Consider the following 18,928-nt stretch of genomic DNA (forward strand, 5'->3'; position numbering starts at 1 on the left):
GTTTTGCGTATGAGAGTTTACTCTAGACACCTGCATTCACCAAATTTGAGCATCAGTATGACTTAGCTGTTCAGCTAGTCTGCAACGTGTTGTTTTCGGAGGCTATTCTCTTTTCAGGCTCAGTATTTTGTAATTAAATGTAACTTTCTTTCTTGAATAGTGATATTGTACGTCAAACAAAAATTTTGATTTCTTCTGAGGTTGCTTCCAGTCATTCTGTGTCAATTCAATGCTGAAGTTTTAATCTCCTACTATTTGAGGAGCTGGATAATTCCGTTGTTCTGCTTTCTTTTAAACCCTATTTAAAAGCCTTGTGACATCAGTGTTGCTTTAATTGTCAGCTACTATGCCACTTGTTTGGTTTTTGTTTAATTTGATTCTGTATCTTATTCCATCTTGTTTTTTTTGTTTTTTTGTTTGGGGCGTCGACCTATAGAGATATTTTGCCCCTACTTGCACCATGTGATATGAACCTGCGTATAATTGGAATGGAAGAAGTGTAGAGTGTTGAATGTGAGGAAAGGAAACTTAGGATGACACAAACACCCAGTCCCCAGGCCAGGGATATTAATCATTTACAATTTAAAATCCCTGACCCAGCTGGGAATCGAACCCAGGGCCGCCGGGTGACAGGCGGACGCGTTGCCCTCTACACCGCGGGGCTGGACTTCCATCTTGTTAATCAGTAATATAATTAATTGAGGGTGATTATCGAGAACCTCTTCTTCCCCATAACTTCATACTTTCCTGCGGACCTCGATAGGGTTTCCACGCCACTTCCACATCCTTTCCGTAGTTGTCGTTTTGAACTACCTGTAATTTAAGAGTTACACCATCGTGTGTAGTTTGAATTTCATATAGTTATAAGTTTACCGTGTCATTCTCATTATTTTATGAAACCACGACTTTCCTGCTGTCACAGTTATCATAGATAAATCTACTTCCTCTACCTGGATATTAGATATCCTTACATCCAGTTCCCTTTACATACTGCTGACTAAATATTTCTGCTTTCTGTGCTTCGCAGATTAACTTAGTTACCATTTGTTGGTCATGCTTTTCATCATTCGCACTACTTCTCCAGAAAACATTTGTGATCATCCGAGACAATCAAGTACCTTTCAGTGTCATTCCCCACACAGCTCACTATTTTATGAAATAATTCTGTGTCAGTATCCCCCTCTTCAAGGTCTGTATACACCAAAATCATAAAGATGAGCCTCACATCTAGAATTTCATGTTTCACATCCTTAACTTGTTCGCAGCTTACAAATTCTTCTACAACTAGCATGCACACTCCATCCCCCACCTCAACTGAATCTCTCCTGTCTTTATGATAAACTCTCCAGTTCTGAGAGAAAATTTTTGCAATCAAAATATCCTGGAAAGATTAATGACAATGACTTTATGTTAATGAGCCAATTTTCTACATATCACCTGTCTTCAAGCTACATTTGTGACATGAAAAGTCAATATTATAGCTCTCCGTAATTCCTGACCAACTGCAAACATCAATAACAACCAAGCACTGTTACAAGAATCACAGGCCGTTAACAGTCAATTTAATAAAATACAATGAACAAGTACTCACCATAATTTTAAAACTTCACCAATCTGGAGGTTCCAAGTCCGTTCTGTTGGCAAATGAGAGAAGACTTGCTGACCTATAAACCAAGAAATATTAGTTAGGCCTCTCGGATTTGATAAAAAATTCATGGAAGGGTTTTTCACTCTGTACTGCAGATTTAAGTACAGTCGAAACCGTTTATTGTGACATCGCTTTTAAGGATGTATTGGATATAATGGAGAACTCTAACGGTTCTGTCTAAATCTTATATAAGCACTGTATTTTAAAAAATCGCCTAGTATGACATATCTTATAAAACGGCTTATTTTTTTTCACATTTTCGGAGAAATGTATCGATTATAACATCCAATTATTTTCTTTGTTTAGCGTTTGCAGATTGCTGACAACAATGTCAAGCTTATTTTCAAACTCTTGTTTTCAGTAGATTGTAGGTAACAAATCAGTCTGTCTGTTAAACAGTCAAGGCAAGCATCGCTTTGAAAATATAGCAAAAGAAAGGAAAAGTGTAAACTATACGAAATAAAATTGACAAAAGGGTCCTCCTTTTCATTGTACTTAACAAAAATGTAATTTATAGCTATTAAATAAAGTGTAAACTACTAAAAAGGAACTGTGTCAGCGCTGCATCAAGCTCCTTTCAAGCCAACGGGAAATCCATCTCCACGCCCGCACATGTTGCTTCATTCTTCAGTGAAAAATGTAAACATAATTTCTCCCAGATACAATCAGCTGGGGACATGTACTGTATATAACGCCCCTCCCTCTCTCCAGCCTCTACTTCTCGGAAGTTTGAAGAGGATTCGACCCCATGCGGCGAGTGGCCCTGACAAAACACCCAGCCATATACTCTGTGACTGTGTGATTCATCGGCAGCATCTCTCTGCGACTTCACTGTGGATCACTGCCTCAAGATTGAAAGAGTGCTGATGTAGCTCTGATTTTCAAGAAAGGTGACAAATCGTTCATTATCATTTAGACTTTCACGGCCCGTGTAACTATTCATTAGTTATATTTTTTGGGCTTATGCCGTGTAAATAAATAAGCCCAAAAAATATAACTAATGAAATCGTTCATTGACAACTATTGGCCGGTGTCTCTTGCATCCCAGGTAATTATCAGTAAAAGTATGGAACAACGGGGAATACTTCGGGGAAGGTAATCTGCTAAGTGAAAGATCCTGCAATAATTTATTTCTTTGCTCGTTCAGCGCGGCTTCGGAACAACCTCTCCACCAAAATTAAATGTAAAAATGTAAATATAGTTGAATGTTATGTTAGAAAGCACGTGCAGTGAGAAAATGTATGTGAATGACCTTTGTTAAAATTAAGAGAGATGAATATCAGGGGACGTGTACTGGCATAGTCGCGGTCATTTCTCGAGGGTCGAACTCGCTGTATTGTATTTTATGAAGTTTGATCTTCGACAGTTAAAGTAACCTCAGGAGTATGTCAATGCACTGTCTTGCGACCTTTGTTATTTAATGCATTCGTCCCTGATTTACTCAAATGTGTGACCTCAACCATGGCCCGGTTCGCTGATGACGCAGTAATGTACAGGGATATATGATGTGCACATGATTGTCTGAAGTTACAGTCGGTATTGGACACTACAGCGGTGTGGTGTTACCTCAACGGTTTCAACATTAATGCTGGCAAATGTAAATATAACATTAAGGAAGTGAGATGCACAGCTGCCAGGGTGCTTGGTTTTATACACAGAAGTCTCCGTAGGTGCAACTTGGATGACACAAGTGAGGACACTTTCATCATCCGTCCCGCGTAGTAGGGAAAATAATAGTAATCCACCAGCGGTAAAAATCATATAACCACATTTCAGTTGAGAATTGTAGTGTAGATACGGTATATATTAGGTAGTACTATATTTTGCCTGCTATATTCGTGTGTATCTTTCGTGTGTATCTATTAGAGCATTTAAATAATCTGTCTAAGCATTTAGCTTTGTTGGTAATCTTTGAGTACAGTAGTTCTTACAGATTTCTAACTTGCAATTATCATTTCTGCTTGTGTTTAGTAGTGACATACGGTACCAGTATTGTAAATAGGATACGTCTGAACGTAGTTTGAAATTATTGTAGTGTACTGTACAGTAGTATCTTATTACAAACTAGCTGATGTCCCCGTGCTTCGCTACGGAATTCTACATTGTAAGGCCTATACAGAATTGTAGGTTAGGTAGTGTACACATTGTGAGCAAAACTGTAATAAATTGCATAGCTATTAACATTTCCCTAGAAACACGACGGAGAAATCACCAAACGCCTTTTCTCATATGAAGACTGGGTTAGGGAATTTTCATTGCAATGGTAGGTCCGCTTGCCTACCATCAGTCACAATCAGGTTGGGGAATTTCATTATAATGGCAGACACTCACTCTCCACCTGCCTATTCACTTCCTTAGAAAGACTGTCTTAGTGGTTTTCCCAACTGAAATGAACAAAGGTCATTACAATGACGTCAGTAGGAACGGCGCGAGTAAAAGGAATGCTTTCACAAATGAAAAAAACACACACTTTCTCACTTTAAACAAACAGTACTACGCTGCCTATCTAACAGTCCAAAGTTCCAGAGCTGGAATGACCAGGCCACAGACAGCTGTGATACGTGAACACTCTTCGTCATTTTTCGGGGGGGAGGGGACGTCGAAAAGTGTAGAGTCCCAGGGCCAAAACTATGCTCCTTTACTAATCTGTTTCCTAGGAGTACCCGATGAGTCGAAAAATCTCAATTCACTACACTGGTGGCGGAAAAATCTATCTGACTTGGAGACAACTTTTTCCTCCAAGCTAGAGGAGAAACCTTTCTTCACTGCTAATTTCGAATAAAATGCATGTAGAATTTTATAACAGCAAGGAGGAAGAAGCTCTTTTTAAGATGAAATGGCTCCTTTAATGGTTAAATTTTGAGTTATTTAGTGAATTGTGCATGTTTGTGGGTTACTGTAGTCACGTCCTAGTTCGTGAACCATGGGCAACAGCTGAGTGGCCTAGTTAGTGGTCCTGAGAGTCGGGATACTAGTTGCTATGGAATGGGAGTGGGCATCTCGGACATATTCTGAGTCATGGCCCTCCTTGTGCTCAGGCGGCTAGGACTATACAATTCACCGGTGGTCCATAACCCGTTAGAGGAGAGATCCTCACTTGGACTATGTGCAAGTAGGGTAGTATCCTGCTTCATGAATTTACAGAGCTCAGAACACTTTAAGCAAGCCTCGGACCTATGGGAGTAATGGAGTCCCACACCCATTTGACAGGCGAGGGACTCCTTGTAAATAACTTGGCGAATGAAATGGAATTTGATGGGGAGCTATCAATATTAATGGGGCTTATGGAAGAAAGAAGGTAGAACTGGCTGAGTCAGCGAAGAGGATGCATCTGGATGTGCTAGGAGTAAGTGATGTTCGGGTAAGGGGAGATAACGAGGAAGAGATAGGAGATTATAAAGTGTACTTGATGGGTGCTAGAAAGGGAAGGGCAGAGTCTGGGGTAGGGCTCTTTATCAGGAATACCACTGCACGCAACATAGTTTCTGTTAGGCACGTAAATGAGCGAATGATGTGGGTAGTTTTGTCAGTTGGAGGAATTAGGACAAGAATTGTATCCATGTATTCACCATGTGAGGGTGCAGATGAGGATGAAGTTGACAAGTTTTATGAAGCATTGAGTGACATCGTGGTGAGGGTCAACAGCAAGGATAGAATAGTGCTAATGGGCGATTTCAATGCGAGAGTTGGGAATAGAACTGAAGGATACGAAAGGGTGATTGGTAAATATAGGGAAGATATGGAAGCTAATGGGAATGGGAAGCGTTTGCTGGACTTCTGTGCTAGTATGGGTTTAGCTGTTACGAATACATTCTTCAAGCATAAGGCTATTCACCGCTACACATGGGAGGCTAGGGGTACCAGATCCATAATAGACTATATCTTAACCGAGTTCGAATTCAGGAAATCTGTTAGGAATGTACGAGTTTACCGCGCATTTTTCGATGATACAGACCACTATCTGATCTGTAGTGAACTAAGTATCTCTAGGCCTACGGTAGAAAAAGTGAAATCTGTCTGCAAACGGATAAGGGTAGAAAATCTCCAGGACGAGGAAATTAGACAGAAGTACATGGATATGATTAGTGAGAAGTTTTGAACAGTAGACAGTAAGCAGGTTCAGGATATAGAAAGTGAATGGGTGGCATACAGGGATGCTGTAGTAGAAACAGCAAGGGAATGCCTAGGAACAACTGTGTGTAAAGATGGGAAAAGGCAAACATCTTGGTGGAATGATGAAGTGAGAGCAGCCTGTAAATGTAAAAAGAAGGTTTATCAAAAATGGCTCCAAACAAGGGCCAAGGCAAACAGGGATTTGTACGTAGACGAAAGAAACAGAGCGAAACAAACTGTTGTTGAATCCAAAAAGAAGTCATGGGAAGATTTTGGTAATAACCTGGAAAGGCTAGGTCAAGCAGCAGGGAAACCTTTCTGGACAGTAATAAAGAATCTTAGGAAGGGAGGGAAAGAGGAAATGAACAGTGTTTTGAGTAATTCAGGTGAACTCATAATAGATCCCAGGGAATCACTGGAGAGGTGGAGGGAATATTTTGAACATCTCAATGTAAAAGGAAATCATCCTGGTGGTGTTGCAAACAGCCAAGCTCATGGGGAGGAGGAAAATGATTTTGGTGAAATCATGCTTGAGGAAGTGGAAAGGATGGTAAATAAACTCCATTGTCATAAGGCAGCAGGAATAGATGAAATTAGACCTGAAATAGTGAAGTATAGTGGGAAGGCAGGGATGAAATGGCTTCATAGAGTAGCAAAATTAGCGTGGAGTGTTGGTAAGGTACCTTCAGATTGGACAAAAGCAGTAATTGCACTATCTATAAGCAAGGGAATCGGAAGGATTGCAACAACTATCGAGGTATCTCATTGGTTAGTATACCAGGCAAAGTATTCAATGGGCATCTTGGAAGGGAGGGTGCGATCAGTCGTTGAGAGGAAGTTGGATGAAAACCAGTGTGGTTTCAGACCACAGAGAGGCTGTCAGGATCAGATTTTCAATATGCGCCACGTAACTGAAAAATGCTATGAGAGGAATAGGCAGTTGTGTTTACGTTTCGTAGATCTAGAGAAAGCATATGACAGGGTACCGAGGGAAAAAATGTTCACTATAATGGGGGACTATGGAATTAAAGGTTTATTATTAAAATCAATCAAAGGCATTTATGTTGACAATTGGGCTTCAGTGAGAATCGATGGTAAAATGCTACTTTTTTTGCTATTTGTTTTACGTCGCGCCGACACAGATACGTCTTATGGCGACAATGGGATAGGAAAGGCCTAGGAAGTGGAAGGAAGCGGCCGTGGCCTTAATTAAGGTACAGCCCCGGCATTTGCCTGGTGTGAAAATGGGAAACCACGGAAAACCATCTTCAGGGCTGCCGACAGTGGGGCTCGAACCCACGATCTCCCGATTGCTGGATACTGGCCGCACTTAAGCGACTGCAGCTATCGAGCTCGGTGATGGTAAAATGAGTTCTTGGTTCAGGGTGCTTACAGGGGTTAGACAAGGCTGTAATCTTTCACCTTTGCTGTTCGTAGTTTACATGGATCATCTGCTGAAAGGTATAAAATGGCAGGGAGGGATTCAGTTAGGTGGAAATGTAGTAAGCAGTCTGGCCTATGCTGATGACTTTGTCTTAATGGCAGACTGTGCCGAAAGCCTCCAGTCTAATATCTTGGAACTTGAAAATAGGTGCAATGAGTATGGTATGAAAATTAGCCTCTCGAAGACTAAATTGATGTCAGTAGGTAAGAAATTCAACAGAACTGAATGTCAGATTGGCAATACAAAGCTAGAACAGGTCGAGAATTTCAAGTGTTTAGGTTGTGTGTTCTCCCAGGATGGTAATATAGTAAGTGAGATTGAATCAAGGTATAGTAAGGCTAATGCAGTGAGCTCACAGTTGCGATCAGCAGTATTCTGTAAGAAGGAAGTCAGTTCCCAGACGAAACTATCTTTACATCGGTCTGTTTTCAGACCAACTTTGCTTTACGGGAGCGAAAGCTGGGCGGACTCAGGTAATCTTATTCATAAATTAGAAGTAACAGTCATGAAAGCAGCAAGAATGATTGCTGGTACAAATAGGTGGGAACAATGGCAGGAGGGTACTCGGAATGAGGAGATAAAGGCTAATTTAGGAATGAACTTGATGGATGGATGGTACGCATATACCGGCTTCGGTGGTGGAGTCATGTGAGGCGAATGGAGGAGGATAGGTTACCTGGAGAATAATGGACTCTGTTATGGAGGGTAAGAGAAGTAGAGGGAGACCAAGACGACGATGGTTAGACTCGGTTTCTAACGATTTAAAGATAAGAGGTACAGAACTAAATGAGGCCACAACACTAGTGGCAAATCGAGGATTGTGGCGACGTTTAGTAAATTCACAGAGGTTTGCAGACTGAACGCTGAAAGGCATAACAGTCTTTAATAATAATGTATGAAGTGAATTGTGGTGCTATAATTTAGAATATGCCTAAATTGTAATTCTAGACCAGGTCATACTACTACTACTACCAAGTGAGCCTCTGCCGTAAGTGTACACACTGCTCATTCAAAACAGCACGTCAAAGTAGAGATCGAATAGCTGGAATACTATGATGAACCGGTGTGTTACATACCAGCAGTACCGGTATCAGAAAATGTATGAACCAGACGAATGGCATGCTAAAGAAGAAAGTTTTCTAGCTCCCCTATTTCTCGCCAATTTTTAGTCAGGCTGTTATACTCGGTACGTAGCAGTAAACCCATCCATCGGAGTTGAGCAGCAACATAAGAAACAAAGAACATCACAACAAACAATGGTCATTGTTATGCTGTTGTTGATCAATGTTATGCACTTTCGATATTGTAGGGCTTCACATTTAGTTTTGTTCCGACTCTGAAATACCACTCTTATCATAGTCGGTAGGTTAAAGTGAATAAAACATAAAAGGTCGGAAATTGTATTCTCTATAACTTTTGGTATGTAGTACTTTTCGATTGGACCGGTATTAACATAGGTATTTAAAAAATAAATTTTAGGAGCCTTCCCCTGATCTACAATTTCATCCAGGGTGGATAAATTTGTTCATAACTTAGATTGTAGTTTCTTATTCCCCAACTCTATATACCAATTTTCATTAATTCTGTTTTCCCATTTTCTCGTGGCTCGGCGTTGACATGGACTTAGCAACAAAAATACAATTTCTTGAATATCTGTGTTATCAAAGCCGGTACGGTAACAATGTATGACATAAATGATCATAAATTTAATGCTATATAACTTTAGTTATGTAGTATTTATCAATAGGACCACTAATAATATAAATATTTGAGAATAACATTTTAGACCTTCCCCTAAACTAACATTTCACTCAGCGTGAGTAAAATTATTTATAGCCTAGATTGTAGTGGCTCATCCCCCCGACTTCACATCCCGATTTTCATTAAATTCTCTTCAGCCGTTTTCTCGTGATGCGTGTACATACATACATACAGAAATTACGGAAAAGTAAAAAGTGCATTTCCTTGTTACTATGGACATGACTGACACAGAAATACCATTCTTTTCAAATTCTGACCAATGTACAGACAAAACTCTTATTTTATATATATAGATTAGCGTACTTATTTTATTGAAAATGAAAACCTACAACCTGTTTTCCAGTCATTGACCGGGTCAGGGATGGAATGAATGAGGCAGATATAGGCTATTAGTACGATGGGGTCGCCACTCCAAAAGTGATTTATTAATGGCTGATAGATGCTATGGAATGAGAATGGAGAGTGTTGCTGGAATGAAAGATGACAGGGAAAACCGGAGTATCCGGAGAAAAACCTGTCCCGCCTCTGCTTTGTCCAGCAGAAATCTCACATGGAGTGACCAGGATTTAAACCACGGTATCCAGCGGTGAGAGGCTGACGCGCTGCCGTCTAAGCCACGGAGGCTCTACATATATTATTATTGTAAAATATGCGTGTAGTATAGTAGAGGTATCCGTACAAATTCTCTTACTAGAATTCTGTTGTAATTAGGATAGGCTTAACTGCAGTTTATAATTGTGTAATTCTTGTGTATTCCTTTCGGTATTCAGTAATTAACAGCAGTTTTCATCCTGTTAGGGTGTTGTAGGATAAAAACAGAGTACGACTAAGTAGTATTGTAGTGTAGTAGTAAATTAATTGCCTCATTGTTGTGTGATCTTTGAGTACTATCCTAGACAATACTTCTTTCCATTCATTTTTTTTTCACATAAGTTATTTTATTTTTCCTTTTCTTTTAATTTTTTCCGTAAAGAATCGCTAAGGAGTGTAAGTGTAGGAACTGTGGGTATGGCGAGGCATTGAGGGGTATGAGAGAGGAGTTGGAGAGTTTGAGGGAAATAATTAGGATTCTCACAGAAGACAGGAAGGAAGGTAGGCCTCCCTCAAACAATGTACAGGTTACAATACAGTAGGTGTAAAAGAGGGATGGGAAGGAAAGAGGGGAAGTGCAGAAGACAGGTGGTCCAATGTTCTAAGTGGAAGGAGATTGCAGGCTAAGGGCTCTATTCAGGATCAGAATTCAGAACAGGTGTCTGTGAAAAATTGGTACGAGTCACTCCAGGTAGAACAACAGAAGGAAGATGAGGAACAGGGAACTGTTGCTGAGATATGTGGAAGTAGGAATAAAGGATTTTTTTTTTTTGCTATTTGCTTTACGTCGCACTGACACAGATAGGTCTTATGGCAACGAGAAGAAAAGAAAAAGTAGGAAAGGGAAATGTAGAGTAGAGGATAGGAAAAGACAGATGGAACAGGGTCATGGGAGGGAGAAAAGGTAGGAGGAAGTAGCTTTTGCAGCTATCAGGAAAGATAGGGCTGACCAGGAGGGGAAGGGATCAAATGAGGTGGGGAGGGTTGAGGCTCTGGTCATGGGTGATTCCATCGTTAGACATGTGGGGAAAGTCTGTGGAGGAAATGGAACCACGGTAAAGTGTTATCCAGGAATTAGGTTGAGGCAGATGTTGAGGAAAGTAGAAAAGAAGGAGGAGGGGAAGGAGAAGGTGGTAGTGTTTCACGTTGGTACCAACAACGTAAGGCAAGCTATAAGTACCAACATAGTGGGGGATTTGTGGGATCTGGTAAATGTAGCACGGGTAAAGTTTAAGGAAGCAGAGATTGTTATCAGTGGAATACTATGTAGGAGGGATACTGACTGCAGGGTGATTGGGGATTTAAATGAGACTACAGAGTGGGTATGTGGGAAACTGGGAGCGAGATTTCTAGGCTAATGGGTGGGTAGGAGATAGGGATCTGCGCTGAGATGGCCTTCACTTAAACCACAGTGGTACGTATAAGTTAGGAAATTTGATTGGAAGGGTAATAGGGAGGTACATTCAGGGAAACGGGGTAGTCTAAGGAGCGGTGATAAGGGTACAGAGATCTGAAAGGCAAGTAGGGATGACATAAAAATGTTAGTGTTGAACTGTAGAAGTATTGTAAAGAAAGGAATAGAATTAAGTAATTTAATAGATATATACTTACCAGATATTGTAATAGGAGTTGAATCATGGCTGAGAAATGATATAATGGACGTAGAAATTTTCTCACGGAACTGAAGTGTGTATTGTAGAGATAGGATAGGAATGGTGGGAGGGGGAGTTTTCATTCTGGTGAAAGAAGAATTTGTAAGCTACGAAAAAGTTAAAGATGACAAACATGAAATTCTAGGCATAAGGCTCATTTCTAAAGATAATAGGCAACTGGATGTCTTTGGAGTGTACAGACCGGGAAAGGGTAGCACTGACACGGATTCAGAATTACTGATAAGATTACCAGTACCAGCTATGTGGAAACGACATGGAAAGGAATGTGATCATAGCGGAAGATCTGAATTTACCAAATGTCAATTGGGAAGGAAATGCGAACGACAGGAAGTATGACCAACAAATGGCAAATAAGCTAATATGGGAAGGATAGTTGATTCAGAAAGTGATGGAACCAACTAGAGGGGAAAATATCCTGGACGTGGTGCTGATAAAACCAGATGAGCTCTATAGAGAAACCGAAGTAATAGATGGTAATAGCGATCATGAAGCTGTTTTTGTCGTAGTTAAAAATAAATGTGATAGAAAGGAAGGTCTTAAAAGTAGGACTAATAAGCAGTACCACATGGCTGATAAAGCAGGCATGAGGCAGTTTTTAAAATTTAATTATGATCGGTGAAATATGGTAAATAAAAATGTAAACAGATTCTGCGATGGGTTTAAAGCAATTGTTGAGGAATGTGAAAACAGTTTTATACCTTTAAAGGTGATAAGGAATGGTAAAGACCCACCTTATTATAATAGAGAAATAAAGAGACTAAGAAGGAGGTGCAGACTGGAAAGAAACAGAGTTAGAAATGGCTGTGGAAGTAAGGAGATATTGAAGGAACTTACTAGGAAATTGAATCTAGCAAAGAAGGCAGCTAAGGATAACATGATGGTAAGCATAATTGGCAGTCATACAAATTTTAGTGAAAAATGGAAGGGTATGTATAGGTACTTTAAGACAGAAACAGGTTCCAAGAAGGACAATGCACGAATCATTAACGAACAAGGGGAGTGTGTATGTGAGGATCTTCAAAAGGCAGAAGTATTCAGTCAGCAGTATGTAAAGATTGTTGGTTATGAGGAAAATGTCCAGACAGCGGAGGTGACTAATGCCAAAGAAGTATTAAAATTTACACATGATAACAAGGCATCTATATATATAAAATAAGAGTTTTGTCTGCACATTGCTGAGAATTTAAAAAGGATGGTATTTCTGTATCAGTCGTGTCCATAGCATCAAGGAAATGCACTTTTTAATTTTCCGTAATGTCTGTCTGTATATATGTATGTACACGCATCGCGAGAAAACGGCTGAAGGGAATTTAATGAAAATCGGTATGCAAAGTCGGGGAATAAGTCGCTACAATCTAGGTTGTAATTAATTTTATTCGCGCCGAATGAAATGGTAGTTTAGGGGGAGGCCAAAAATTTAATTCTCGAATATTTGTTATTAGTGGTCGTATCTTAATGCAAATCGGTATGCAAAGTTGGGATAATAAGTCGATATAATCTAGCCCACAAACAATTGTATTCACGCTGTATGAAATGGTAGTTTAGGAGAAGGCCTAAAATTTAATTCTCAAATATTTATGTCAATAGTGGTCGTACCTTAATGAAAATTGGTACCCAAAATTGCGGAATAAGTCCCTACAATTGAGGCCATAAATAATTGTATTCACCTGTGAAAAATGGTAGTTTAGGGGAAGGCCTAAAATGTAATTCCCAAATATTTATGTTATTAGTAGTCCTATTTTAATGAAAATCGGTATTCACAGTCGGGGAATAAGTCGATATAATCTAAGCAATAAATAATTTGATTCACCCTGAATGAAATGGTACTTTAGGGGAAGGCCTAAAATTTAATTCTCAAATATCTATGTTATTAGTGGTCGTATGAATAAATACTTCACAACTAAAGTTATATAGTATTAAATTTCCGATCATTTAGTCTTATACATTGTTACCGACTATGATCACAGAGACATTCATGAATTTGGATTTTTGTTACTAAGTCCATATCAGCGCCGAGTCATGAGAACATGGGTAACCAGAATTTAATGAAAATCGGTATGTAACATCAGAGAATAAGGAACTAGACTCTACGCTATAAATGATTTTGTAAGACATCCTAACATCACAGAGTCGAAAGAAAACTTAATTTGAAGGCCTATAATATAGAAAGTTCATAAAATTCATCAACAATTACATTACATTGACCATTGTTTGTTGTGATGTGCTTTGTGTCTTCTGTTGCCACTCCCAATAGGTAGGATTACTGCTGCGTACTGAGTATTTTTTTATTCGCTTTACCTCGCACCGACGCAGATAGGTCTTATGGTGATGATGTGGTAGGAAAGAGCTAGGAGTGTGAAGGAAGCGGCCTTGGCCTTAAATAAGGTACATCCCCAGCATTTGCCTGGTGTGAAAATGGGGAACCAAGGAATACTATCTCCAGGGCTGCCAACAATGGAGTTCGAATCCACCATCTCCTGGATGCAAGCTCACAGCTGCGTGCCCCTAACCACACGGTCAACTCACCCGGTCGTACCGAGTGTAACAGCCTGGCTGAATATTGGCAGGAAGTAGCTAGGGAGTTAGAAAACTTTTTTCTTTAGCATGGCATTCCTCTGGTTCATAAATTTTCTGATACTACTGGTACGTAACACACTGGTTCATAATAGCATTTGAGTTATTCAATTTCTACTCTGAGGCACTGATTGGAATTCGCAGTTTGCATATTTCACAGAACAACAGCATAGGAGTGTTCACGGCAGTCTGCGGCCTGGTCATTACAGCTCTGGAACTTTGGACTGCTAGATCGGGAACTGAGTCCTACAAACTAGGCTTCTTTGCTCATTCAGCACGGCTTTGGAATGACCTCTCGTCCAAAATTAAATGTAAAAATGTAAATAGAGTTAAATGTTATGTTAGGAAGCATGTGCAGTGAAAATATGCATGTGAATAGCTGGAAGAATGTGTGAATGAGAAATACGTACATATTATACTTTGTTACTTTACTTGTATACAGTGTATATGATGTTTTAGTGTAGGATTTAGGAGATTATTACAAAAAGGGCAGGGGGCACTACATGTAGCAAGGCTTGTCCTTCCATAGACTTATGGTAAATAAATAATGAACGTCAGCATTTGGAGGGAATTGGGTGTACCACACTCAACGATTTCTACAATCTCGAAGGACAAAGAGAACATCTTGTTTAACAGTCAAGACTGTGTGTGTGCCATTACCGATCAATTTACAGTGTCACTAATTTTTTCCTCATTTAGTATTTTATATTTTGCTGACATGTTGTACGTACCATGTAAAAATCAGAAGAAAAATTCCTTTCAGTCACGCTCAACAAATATCATATTGCAAATACAGTTCTTATTTTAAGTTATGTTTTTTGAATTTTAAACTTTATTGTGTTAATTAACCACGTAAGTGTGCAACCTAAATCCTAAAGATATGAAATTTTTAGCAACAAAAAAAAAAAAAAACGTTTGTGCGACTATCGCCTATAACGATTAACAGTCCCTTCGGAGTCGTCATAACCGGTCTCGACTGACTTCTATTTCTAGGATAGTCTGAAGTACCGTCTTATACTTTCTTAATGTTTAATAAGATATAATTTACAAGTACTCACCTCAGAATTAAAACTTCACCAATCTGGAGGTTCCAAGTCCAATCTCCTGGCAACAGAGAGAAGAATTCTTGACCTACAATAACCCAAAAAATATTAGTTATTAGATATGATAAATAATAAATGTACAAGAGTTTTAAACTATTATCAGACATATGTTCTTTTATTTCTAGGAATGTCTAAAGTACCACCCATTCTGAAATTTCTTAATGTTTTCCAGCCCAGCCTGCTTGCCATTCTTAGAACAATGAAGCCAGGACAACAACAGATCGATAAAGAAAAATCAAGTAAGAGGCGTACCATGCAAGATGGAACATTAGTAGAACTAGATCTTCATATTTGGATTGTGTTGTGACTTTGTGCCTGACGGTGTATGCAGTCTGGCTCATTTAACTATTCTCTTCTTTTCGTGAACATTGTGAGACAGTGCCAAATATTGCGTGTGCCGTGCTGACGCTCGGAAGATTACGCATCACTTCTTTTAAGTAACTCACATTCCACTTCGTCTAAATTGAACAGTGCCTACCCCCGTAATTTTTATATCGCCTCTTCAACTGATATTGTGTGGACTTGACCTTTAACTTCTTTCTTACTTATGCATTGTTTTTCGAGTTATAATCGGCTGATGATGACCCAGACTGGGGTCGAAACCGGTACCATTTCCATTTTTAATTAAATTAGAATGTAATCTCTACATCTCTTATTTACTTGTATTGAATAGGTTGAACTACCATATTTATTATTTCAATTTAAATGATATGTTACATGTAACTAATCTCATGTTTAGACCCGTATTGAAATTTGCTATAATATGCTTACAAATTTGTATTTGTATTTTTCTATTCCACCTTTTCAATACAATTGATTTTATGTTATTAGAAATTCATATTGCTACAACACTACTTTAAAGGGACATGTTTTGTTTGGTTTCAAGCATCCTCAGCCTTTGTAATTTATCTCAAGGTTAAGACCTGTCATTGTTAATTTCCTATGACAAATTTGTACTTAATTATAATCCTAAAATTAAGTAGTAAAATACATAAACATAATTTGTGAACACATGGACAGTTTAACAATATGAATGACAATACTAAAATTGGAATATTCGTTAATTTTTTTTTTTTTTTTTTTGCTAGTTGCTTTACGTTGCATCGACACAGATAGGTCTTACGGCGACGATGGGACAGGAAAGGGCTAGGAGTGGGAAGGAAGCGGCCGTGGCCTTAATTAAGGTACAGCCCCAGCATTTGCCTGGTGTGAAAATGGGAAACCACGGAAAACCACCTTCAGGGCTGCCGATAGTGGGATTCGAACCAACCATCTCCTGAATGCTGAATACTGGCCGCACTTAAGCGACTGCAGCTATCGAGCTCGGAGTTCGTTAATTTTAATGACATTGATGTCCAAAACACAGTAATATCTTCATAATAATTGATTTGGCTAAAAAAAATATTTTTTTTTTTCCAAGTTCTAGTTTATTAAAAACAATTGTTAATTGACTCCTGGTATTAAATTTTTTGTTTTGAGTCGTAATTTTTGTTAAAACTCATTAGTGTCTAAAGTTTAAAATCTTGGATATGTTGGAAATCTGCTTCAGGTATAAATTTGAGGCAAGCTTCTGTAATTTATTAGTTGTGAACGGTAAGAAGCTAAAAATAGGTAGTTTCATTGAACTAGTCTTTGTTTTGACGATGAAATTTTACATTAGCAGTAGTTCAATTTTATGAAAGCTTAGTCAAAAGGGACGTCACTCTGAAAATCTTGAGGTGTTGATATGTTTTCTTATTTCAAAATATTTGAATGATGGCGAGTCCCTTTGACTGGTACTACAAAACCTCGTGGTACTTGCTTGAAACCAAGCGAAACATGTCCCTTTAAAGTAGTGTTGTAGCAATATGAATTTCTAACAACATAAAATCAATTGCATTGAAAAGGTGGAATAGAAAAATAAAAAATACAAATTTGTAAGCATAAGTGGTATGTTCCGAGCTGTCAGTGGAGAGATGGCGTGGGAGGACATCAGTAGACGAATAAGTTTGGGTGGTGTCTTTAAAAGTAGGAAAGATCACAATATGAAGATAAAGTTGGAATTCAAGAGGACAAATTGGGGAAAATATTCGTTTATAGGAAGGGGAGTTAGGGATTGGAATAACTTACCAAGGGAGATATTCAATAAATTTCCAATTTCTTTGCAATAATTTAAGAAAAGGCTAGGAAAACACAACAGATAGGGAATCTGCCACCTGGGCGACTGCCTTAAATGCAGATCAGTAGTGATTGATCAATTTATTTGTTGCAGCTTTTACACTCTATGGTTTCGTCGACGCTGTTTACTGCCTTAGAGCAAATATTACATAAGTCTGAATTGGCTGTCAACTCTCTGATGAGAGAGGATTACTTGCTATAATGTCACACGTCACACTAGATTTTCTTGACTTTAAATAATAGACACTTGAAATTTAAAGATAAGAAAGATGAATTAATTATGAGAAGACATTATGAAATCAATGTTGCTTCTATTGCTCTCAATTCTTGTATGATAAAAGGAATTAAAGAAACGGAGGGTTTACGATGGTATAGCATTTCATATCATAAGTCGCATTAACCAATCAATTCAGCATTTAAATTTTAAAATACATCATTCCAAAACTTGCACTGTTGCAACGGCGGTTACACTGCATTTTTTAAATAATTTCACTATACTGAGTGATACAAGCTGCAAATGCGAAGTTACTGAATGTGGGAGGCACTACATTTTTCACACGGAGTATTAGAGCATACCACGTAGTAAGGTATTTGTATAAATAGAACTAATTAACTGTATTTTTTATCACTTACATACTAAATTAAGCACAGGTAAAAAAATTAAATCATAGCACTTATCACTCTTAAAACACACTATTCCATGAAGAATCTTCTTTTTACACTAATCATCTGTTGACTTATCACACAATCAGACTTAATCAAGAACAACCCTTACTTGAATACTGTACTGCAACAACTCTAATTAATATATTTTAAACTAAGAAACACATTGTGTTAAGGGAGTCACTTTGCAAGTGAGATTTACAACCCCCCGACTTTAATTCTCCCATGTAAGTAATAATACTTCCAAGGGCAGGTTAGTGGATCCCTAGCAAGCAAAAAAGGAAGGATCTCCCTTCTACGCTACTTCAGGTACTTGTTTTACGTCATTTTTATATGCTTTTTCACCCACTTAACCTACAAAGGCTCTTGGGAAGTAACACCAGAAACTGAAACGATTAAAGTCGATGACAAGGACCTGCAGCTCACTTATAAGCAACAAGTCACTGACCTACACACTCTTTAGTTTCTCCAAATACAGTAGAGACAATACGCGACACTCAGCGAGATATCAAGGGACAGCTATTAGAGCTCTCTCTAGCGGGTAGACCTGAGAACTACTGATTCTGTCATACGAGCACGTGTATTTGTGTGTGTGTTTTTGGTGTTATTTATGCGTTTTCAGTGAGTTGACATAATTAAATAGTAGCATGTGTCATTCCTTGATATCTCCTCTCAACCTGAGAGGAAAGGTATGTGCTGTGTTTGGTTGCAGTAACTATGAAGTAGAGAAGAATGCACAGTCTTTCTTTCGCTTCCCTCGTGACAAGAAAATGTAAGTAATAATGTGTTTGCATATACATTCTTCCAGTGACAAAGAGATTTTTTTATAGTACTTCATAATCTTCTGACCTCCTCAACCCATATTTTAACTGGCTTAAAATATAATATGCATATTTTATTGTATAGTGCAGCAGTTAACCTTCAATACCGATGTGTTGTTGTAGGTGTGATCTGTGGGTTTTAAAATATCGCAGAAGTGATTTGGATAAGGTGTACAAGAAAGAACGGACATTATGCTTATATAAGAATTATAAGATCTGTTCAGATCATTTCCAGGCCAGCAACTTTAGAAATCCTCGACTATATAGCCAAGGGTATGTTACATTTCAACTCTAATTGTACGTAAATATTCCTCAAAGCATCACTGTCGACAACATTTTCATACTTTTCTTTCTTTTATCCCTCTTCTCAGATTAAAGCC

The 18,928-nt window shown here is 38.6% G+C and overlaps 1 protein-coding gene across 3 annotated transcripts in view; it reads right to left on the minus strand.

Annotated features, from left to right (window-relative positions):
- Positions 1-18,928, minus strand: part of LOC136885406 (uncharacterized) — a 139,600-nt gene that overhangs the window by 116,511 nt on the left and 4,161 nt on the right. For 2 of the 3 annotated variants that reach the window (XR_010861526.2, XM_067157923.2), the window contains exons 2-3: positions 14,863-14,935; positions 1,592-1,664 (exon numbers count right to left, since the gene is read on the minus strand). The gene's annotated coding sequence lies outside the window, so the exon portion shown is untranslated. The remainder of the gene's footprint in view (positions 1-1,591; positions 1,665-14,862; positions 14,936-18,928) is intronic. The other variant, XM_067157924.2, reaches the window with a different exon arrangement.

The sequence above is a fragment of the Anabrus simplex genome, chromosome 14, assembly GCF_040414725.1.
Source record: "Anabrus simplex isolate iqAnaSimp1 chromosome 14, ASM4041472v1, whole genome shotgun sequence".
NCBI classification, from domain to species: Eukaryota; Metazoa; Arthropoda; class Insecta; order Orthoptera; family Tettigoniidae; genus Anabrus; species Anabrus simplex.